Source organism: Primulina tabacum, chromosome 6 (assembly GCF_025594145.1).
Source record: "Primulina tabacum isolate GXHZ01 chromosome 6, ASM2559414v2, whole genome shotgun sequence".
In the NCBI taxonomy this organism is placed as follows: domain Eukaryota; kingdom Viridiplantae; phylum Streptophyta; class Magnoliopsida; order Lamiales; family Gesneriaceae; genus Primulina; species Primulina tabacum.
In genome coordinates this window covers 33,287,148-33,295,776 of record NC_134555.1, presented here as the reverse complement: position 1 = coordinate 33,295,776, position 8,629 = coordinate 33,287,148, and positions in this window count along the sequence as shown.

Genomic DNA, 8,629 nt, shown 5'->3' with positions numbered 1-8,629 from the left:
GTTGGGGATCGATGTAGAGTTTAGAGGGGGGGTGAATAAACTCTTTCCTTTACCGATAGATTTTTCAAAGGGTGCTAGAATCCTGTTAGAGATTGTAGCTGCTCCTGTTCAAGATTACGTCCAGCAGATCACGATAATAAGTGCGGAAACAATCCGATTGAGTAGAATGAAAAACAATAATAACAGTGGGCAGTACAACAGTAGTTGTTTCTGGAAGTTCGAAGATAAAATCTTCTACGTCTCCCCTTCTTCTGTTTCCAGAAGATATCAATAAAAGACTTTGGATTTTACAGTAAAACACTCGTACACCCACTTTAGCGGGACTTATCCTTTGCCTACTGAAACTCTTAGTAACTCAACATAAAATGATTCAATATGACAAGGTTCAGAAAAAGACTCTTTTCCAGCTTACCACTACAAGAAATTTTGCAATCAACAACACCTCTACGACTACGGTTTTAACTAAAACCGTTGTTAAAAAACTTTTTAACAACGGGTTTTAACTAAAACCGTTGTCTTTGAGCATTTATGACAACGGTTTTGTGAACTGTTGTCTATTAGCGTGTTTTTTGGGCAATCGACAACGGTGTGAGTTAGCTGTGGCCATATTTAGCGACGGTTCAGCAAAAACCGTCGCTACATTTGGCGACAGTTTAATCGAAACCGTCGCTATTTAAAAATTGCGACAGTTTAACTTACATTCGTCGCTATATTTAGCGACGGTATCGCTACATTTAGCGACGGGTAAAGCAAAACCATCGCTTGTTTTCATTTAGCAACGGTTTTATTCAAACTGTCGCTAATATTAGCGACAGTTATAGCTTTACCGTCGCTAAATATAGGGACGGCCGTAAGTCAAACTGTAGCAAATTTAAATTTTGAAAAAACCGCCATAATTAGCGACGGTTTTGTCATTAACCGTCGCTATTGGCGACGGTTTAAACAAATAAATGTCGCGAAATTTTCCATAAATACCGCCTCTTTCAATCCATTTTCTTACACCCATCTCACAACACTTAAAATTTTTCTCTCTTACAAAATTTTACCACTTCACAACACTTAAAATTTTTCTCTTTTATACGATTTTAGTTTCGATTTAATGTATATTTTTTTCTTTAATTTTTGGTAGGAATTATGTTTTCATAATAATATTGGAAGTTTTTTTAGATTTATTAAATTATTAAAAGTAAATTTTTTTATTTTACCGAAAATATTAGCGACGGAAAGCATGATGTAACCGTCGCTGAATGCATGAACAAATTGTCGGTAATTTTAGGGACGGTTTCTTAATTCCGTCGCTACATTTGCAGGCGACGGTTTCTTACCACGTCGCTAATTTTGTAGGCGATGCTTTCTCATAAACCGTCGCAAATTGTAGCTACAACAACGGAAAAAAACCGTTGTCTTTGAGCGCACCCTTTAACAACAGTGCTTTAACAACAGATTTAAAAGACCTACGACAACGGTGAAAAACCGTTGTCGTAGGCCTTTTTCCTTGTAGTGTAAAAACTCTTCTTCAAAGGAAAATCGTAAGGCGTTTTACTAGAAGAGGTGAAGAAACAGCAGTACAAAGTGATCCCCAAAGATCAGATGTAAGATATTAAGCGTGTATTGCTTTTCTACAATTTGAGCTTGAAGATAACGTTTGGTTCACGGTTGCTCAAAATAACATTGGATAAATAGTATGTTTCTTGATAAAGAATCAGCGTTGTTCATCAAATGGGTTAGATCCATATATATAGATAACTTGAATCCAACTTCTATAATCAAAACGGCTTTTTTAATTTATGATAGAAACAACTTTATTGCCAAAAATAGTTCCTGCAAAAAAGCTTCAGAACAATCAGTCTTGTTACATACTAAAATAGGTAATGCGTATTAAATTACTTTGTTCAGCATTAATGAAACATTTAATACTCGTACTTGGTAAAGTAACGGTAACATTTAATATATCAAGGATAAGTTCTGTTTCTAGTAGTGAGTCAAGTTCTGCTTCTGTTTTCTAAACTGATAGTTAAGGCGACAAGAGAACTTCTGTTTTTATAGTCTTCAGATTTCACTTAACGAGATCTATTGGTTTTGACTATTATTACCGCAATTAAATTAAGTCTATCAATCTTCCATATTTTTAATGAATTATGCTGATTATAATTAAATTATTTTATAGACTTTAATAACATAATCTAACATTCATTCCCTTGGTCTACATATTTATAATGAGTTGAATGTTAAGAAATCGATCATCATCCAATGTTAAGACACCAATATATGAAACATGGTGATAAGTCCTATTATACGAAGTATTATCTTCTATGTATCACATATCATATTCCTTATTATAGCTTAATGAATAAAACCTATGCTTTATTCTAGATCTAGCTGAATCGATATTTTTCTCAAGATATTTGATAATTTACATAATATGAGAAATATCATAACAGAATGAATTTCATAATCAAAACAAAATTTATATACCATAAAAACTTTTTGGAACCAAGTCTATCATTAATTACCACATGATCCTTAAATATCTTAATTTGCATGCATTTATTTCAAAGCATTATTAGTTCAGTAATTACGTGTTCAATGACCACTTTATTTTGTTTAACACGTTATTTATTGGTTATTTTATGTCGATATTCTTAATTCGACTTTCGTTTTAGTCACAAAGACTACAACTGAATAATCGTAATATAATCTTAATGACTTCAATTTAAAATTCATAGTTGTAAGTACAAAATGAAAGTCCTCAACAAACAACATACAATAATGCTTCAAAATAAGAGAAGAATTAACATTCCATAGTATATGTAGCAAATCACTTCCAAATTGTCAATTCTTCTATACATAAGTACATAATCTTTATTATCATAAATGTACATCAAAATATTTTGCAGCTTTCTAGTTATCAATACATAGATTAATCTTATATTTTTCCTACAAATTCGGCTCCCACAATCCACCATTGGTCGGAGTAAGAAGTCTATAGCTTGGTCGAAAAATCGTTCCTTCAGTCAGTAGGACTTAACAATGTCTTATTGAAACTCTTAATACACAACTTAAACACATTTGAATGAAATATGCACATAAAGGCTTCTTCTGCAAGTTATTAAACTAATACTATAAATGATAAATATTTAAAGAAATTGTGAGTTAAAGTCTTGAGCACAAATAATATTTAGAATAGATTAGATAAGTGTTGAAATGTGTGCTTGATAATATATCAGTAGAGATTGAATCTCAGATAACATAAGTAAGCAATTTTCAGATTGTGTAGAGACGATTTTGTTTTCTTGAATTCGGCCTCATATTGAGAGATTTCAACCAACCACTAAAGTAATATGGGAGAAGCTAACCCAACTTTTTGAGGGAAATGATCAGACGAAGGATAACAATTTGACCGTGGCAAATCACAAATTCGATGATCCAAAGATGAAACCTGGCGAGACTTTGAATGAGTTTGATGAAAGATTAAGTTGTATTGTTATTTAACTTGCATCACTTGGTAAATAATACTCAAACCAAGATTCTTAGAAGCACAAACTTAGTTTATATCAGATCATGAAGGATCTTTTATGCGTAGAGTTTTCATTTTGAAATACTTGTAATCTGATAGTAAAAGTTTGCTGATCAAGTTTTATTAAGTCTAGGAGATACTAGGAGTTTCAGTTAGGAAGTGATGAGGCCTACTGAATCAGGTTGATACGAAGTGTTGTAATTTCCGAAGTTTTGGATAATGTAAAATTTATTCAAGTCTCCGAACATTAAGAAAGAAACTTGTGCGATTTTCATTTCAATTACCATACTTTTAGCTTTAATTTCATATCCAAAGTGATAATTAGTTAAGTCATTTTTGTGTTCAAACCATGTCAGTGAACTTTTTTCCGCTCAATACCTAACTGATAGCTTATTGATACTAACTAATGAAAATTTCATTTAAGTGATGCGAAGTCCAACATAAATATTCTCAGAATTTGTTGAGATTATTTATTCACGCTTGCTCTTAATCAGTCAATTTTCATATTACAAATTTGAGTATAGTGACTCAAGTATAGTTTTTATCATTTTTAAAACTTGATTGCTGTAAAACATATTATGGATGAAGTTCTTAAAACTTTGATAATGATCTTGTTATTCCGTTTTTTAGTTAATTTATTTTAAAGCAATGGTATTTATTTTTTTAATCTTTTGGTATTCTAATTAAATTAAGATTGTAAGTTTTAAAAATTACCTTTTTTATTAGTAAATAGTGAAAATATAATAATAATTTTTTTATACGTTCATGTCAATTATAATATTTATATTTATTTTTTTGATGATTAGTTATTTTAAAGAATTCTATTATTTGATATTTTTTTACTCTATGTGTAACGCCCCAGATTCGACGACTGTCCTCACTGTATCAAGACGAGTCTTTCCAGCGTGCTTATGTCCTCACTCACACGCACCCTGAGAAACTTCCCAGGAGGTCACCCATCCCAAAATTGCCCCAAGTCAAGCACGCTTAACTTTGGAGTTCTTATGTGATAAGCTACCGAAAAGAAGATGTACCTTCGTGATAGGAGTAATACAAATCAAATCTTTTAAGCCCTCTTCAACGGTATAGTCCATTAGATTGAACAGTCTCGGAATCCCTCTCATTCCCGTGTGGGGTCGGTTCATTCATTTTCCTTCCACCTAGAAGCCTGCCAGGAGCCGCTCAGTGTCCGTGCAACTGATGGCACCGGCGATCACCCCCCGCCCTCTTCGGCCCTGGGCCTCATATGCCCACCAGCTTCCGCTTGGTTCGTCCCCGAACCACACCGTACTAAGAGAGGTCGGCTCTGATACCAACTGTAACGCCCCAGATTCGACGACTGTCCTCACTGTATCAAGACGAGTCTTTCCAACGTGCTTATGTCCTCACTCACACGCACCCTGAGAAACTTCCCAGGAGATCACCCATCCCAAAATTGCCCCAAATCAAGCACGCTTAACTTTGGAGTTCTTATGTGATGAGCTACCGAAAAGAAGATGCACCTTCGTGATATGAGTAGTACAAATCAAATCTTTTAAGCCCTCTTCAACTGTACAGTCCATTACATTGACAAGGTGCATAAATGCATTTTTACTAGTATAAATTTTGTCCAAAGTATCTAAAAATACATTAAAATACATCACAATTCATTTAAAAAAATTCATCAAGTACTATAGGTTCTCATTCCATGACCAAATACCCAAAATATAATAAAATATTATAATTAAGCTCAATATATATGTTAAGTAATTAAGTACAATAATCATTAGGTTTAATGTAAGATAAATTATAACTATGTTTAATACATAAGTTTAATATAATATAATAATTAGATACAAGAATATAATAATTTTAAGTTTGGATAAACATAAAAATTTTTCCATTTAATAACAAATAAATAAATAAAAAATAAAATAAAATAAAACAAAATTAATAAAGATAAGTATGAATTCTCTGCTATAAATATAAGCAGAACCCTTTTCTCAATTGACAAAAACCAGCAGAGAGAGAGAGAAAGAAACGGTGGAGGAAAGAAGAAAGGAAGGGGAAAAGAGGAAGAAAAATAGAAGAAAATCCATAAACTTTTCTGAAAAATTTTAATAAATCACCAACTATTCACCTCATATCGTAAAACAATATAGCGCTGGAGGTGACGTAAGAGGATCGATCAAAAACAAGAAAAATCAAACAAAGTTATTCCGAGAAACAGCAACGGAATCCCGTTTCAAGCAAGGTAATCTACGCTTATCTTTCTTATAGCTACACACCAAACTAGATGTTGACTTGAACACAAAAGTTGTACCTCTTGTTGCATAGATAAGGTACATACCGTCCGTCGTCCCAAAATATTGCCGAAACTAACATTTTCGGAAAGCCGGAGTACCTTAGTTATCCATACGACAATATTTAAATCTGGTATTGATCGGTTAGGAATTTGAAAAAAGTTTCAACATAAGAATTAAAGATCTTAGAAAGTTATATATTCTGCAAAAAACCCAGCTGCGCGTGGCCACTGGAAGGCCAGCCACGCGCCGGCGCCGTATCGTAAAATTTATGGTGGCCGAACTTTCCTGGTGATGTTTCCGACCTTTTGGCCAACTTTCATAATGTTTAGAGACATCTTCTAATTAATATGAATTTTGCAAACTTAAGTAAAATCAACCGGGTTAAATTTTGAACAAAAAAAAATAATCTGGAAATGATCAGCTATTTACTTAAAATTCTAACATATAAATATCATATTTTAGGACTTGCTCTAGCAACTAGGATTACTAATCAAGCCTAAATTGTAAGTTATCAGGTGAGGAAATTACTATTTATTTTTCTATTAAAGCCTTTGGCATTTGGCCTGGAAATTTCAGTAGCATTTATTTAATGTTCAAATATCATCTACAATTCATTTCAATTACTGATATATTTTCTTGCATATATGTTAGACCTATTTTATTGTGGTGATGAAAATCAAAACTAGTAGGAATAACACCAACCAGAAGATAATGCAAAGCAGTAGCTTTTGACTGGCTTTACCAGAAGCAGTACTTTAGTTAATGCTCAATGGCCTAGTATAACAGAAGCAGCACTTAGTCCTACTGGATCAGTACTTAATAGAATTCCACTCGATTGTTCAAGTCTTAAATGTTACCGTTACTTTACCTAGTACTAAGCATTAATTGCACCATTAATGATGTACGAAGCCATTTAATTCGCTTTACCAGTTTTGGTATAAAACAAGACTGACTATGTTGAAAGCTTTTTGCAGGATCCTATTTAGGAAATAAAGTTGTTTCTATCATAAATCAAAAGAGCCGTTTTTTATTATAGACGTTGGATTCAAGTTATCTATATATATGAATCAAAACCATTTAGAGAACAACGATGATCATTTTATTTATCCAACGCTACATTGAGCAACCGCGAACCAATCATCATCTTCTAGGCTCAAACTTGCAGAAAAGCAGTACACGCTTCATATTATATATCTGATCTTTGGAGATCATTTTGTACTGCTATTTCTTCATCTCTTCAAGCAAAACACTTTACTATATTTCGAAGAAGAGTATGTAAACTGGAAAAGAGTCTTTTCAAGAACCTTGTTGTATTTAAATTTTGTGTTGAGTTATTAAGAGTTTCAGTAGGCAAAAGATAAGCCATGCTGAAGTGGGTGTATACAAAGGTGTACTGTAAAATCCAAAGTCTTTTAGTGATACCTTCTGGAAACAGAAGAAGGGGAGACGTAGAAGATTTTATCTTCGAACTTCTAGAAACAACTACTGTTTTATTTCTTACTGTTATTACTATTTTCACCTTACTCCATCGGATCGTTTCCGCACTAATTATTGTGATCTGCTGGACTTACAATAGAACAAGAACAGCTACAATCTCTAACATGATTCCAGCACCCTTTGCAAAAACTATCGTCAAAAGAGTAGAGTTTATTCACCCCCTCCTCTAAACTCTAACATCGATCCCCAACAAGTGGTATCAGAGTAGATTTCTCTTGTTCTGAAAATTTGCAACAATTATGGCACATTTTAGCAAGGTTCTCATATTCTCGAAAGAAGATTTTGATGACTGGAAGATCCGGATGCAAGCTCATCTTGTAGACCAAGATGATGACATGTGGTATGTCATCACAGACGGCCCATTAAAGATCTTAAAGCCAAATACATCTATTGCTGTTACTGAGGGTGCACCACAAATGGTTGAAAAACAAGAAACGAATGGACTGGCAAAGATAAGAAGAAAGTCAATCTTGATAATGTCGCGAAGGACATTCATTATAAAACTCTTGATAAGAACACCTTCAGCAAAATCAAGATGTGTTCTACTGCGAAAGAAATCTGGGAAAAGCTCATTCAGATATGTGAAGGAAATGAGCAGACAAAAGAAAATAAACTGTCTGTAGCCATGCAGAAGTTTGAAAATCTAAAGATGAAGGCTGGTGAAACTCTAAATGAGTTTGATGAACGATTCAGCAGCTTAGTCAATGAGCCAGCAGCTCTGGGTAAAGAGCACGGCAACCGAGAAATAACGTTCAAAGTAATGAGAGCTTTATCCAGAGAATGGGACGTGAAAACCATGGCTATGAGAATATCTAAAGATTTGAACAAGTTAGAACTGCATGACTTGTTTGCAGACTTAAAACCCTATGAGTTCGAACTTGAAGTAAGAAGCGGAGAAGAGCCCTCATCAAATTTACCGACCAAAGCTCTTGCTGCCACTACTACTGCTACTATTTCTTCTACAGCCGCTGCTGTTGTTCCACAAACTTTACCTGCTGTCATCATTGATAGCACATCTGAAAAGACTGCTGAACATATCAGCAGTGACGCAATGTCTTTGTTTGTAAAGAAATTCTCCAGATTCATGAAGAAGAATCATCGAGCATACCAAGGTCCCAATCGAAACTTCAAGAAGGATTCACCATCTGGTGACATGGCATGTTTTAATTGTGAAAAAGTTGGGCACTTTATTGCTGACTGCCCAAAGCCAAAGAAAGATGATCAGAAGAAAAGATATTACAAAAAAAATGATAAGAAGACCAGAAGAGACCGCAAGGCGATGATTGCTGAGGAAAGCAAATCAAAATGGGCGGACTCTAGTTCTGAATCT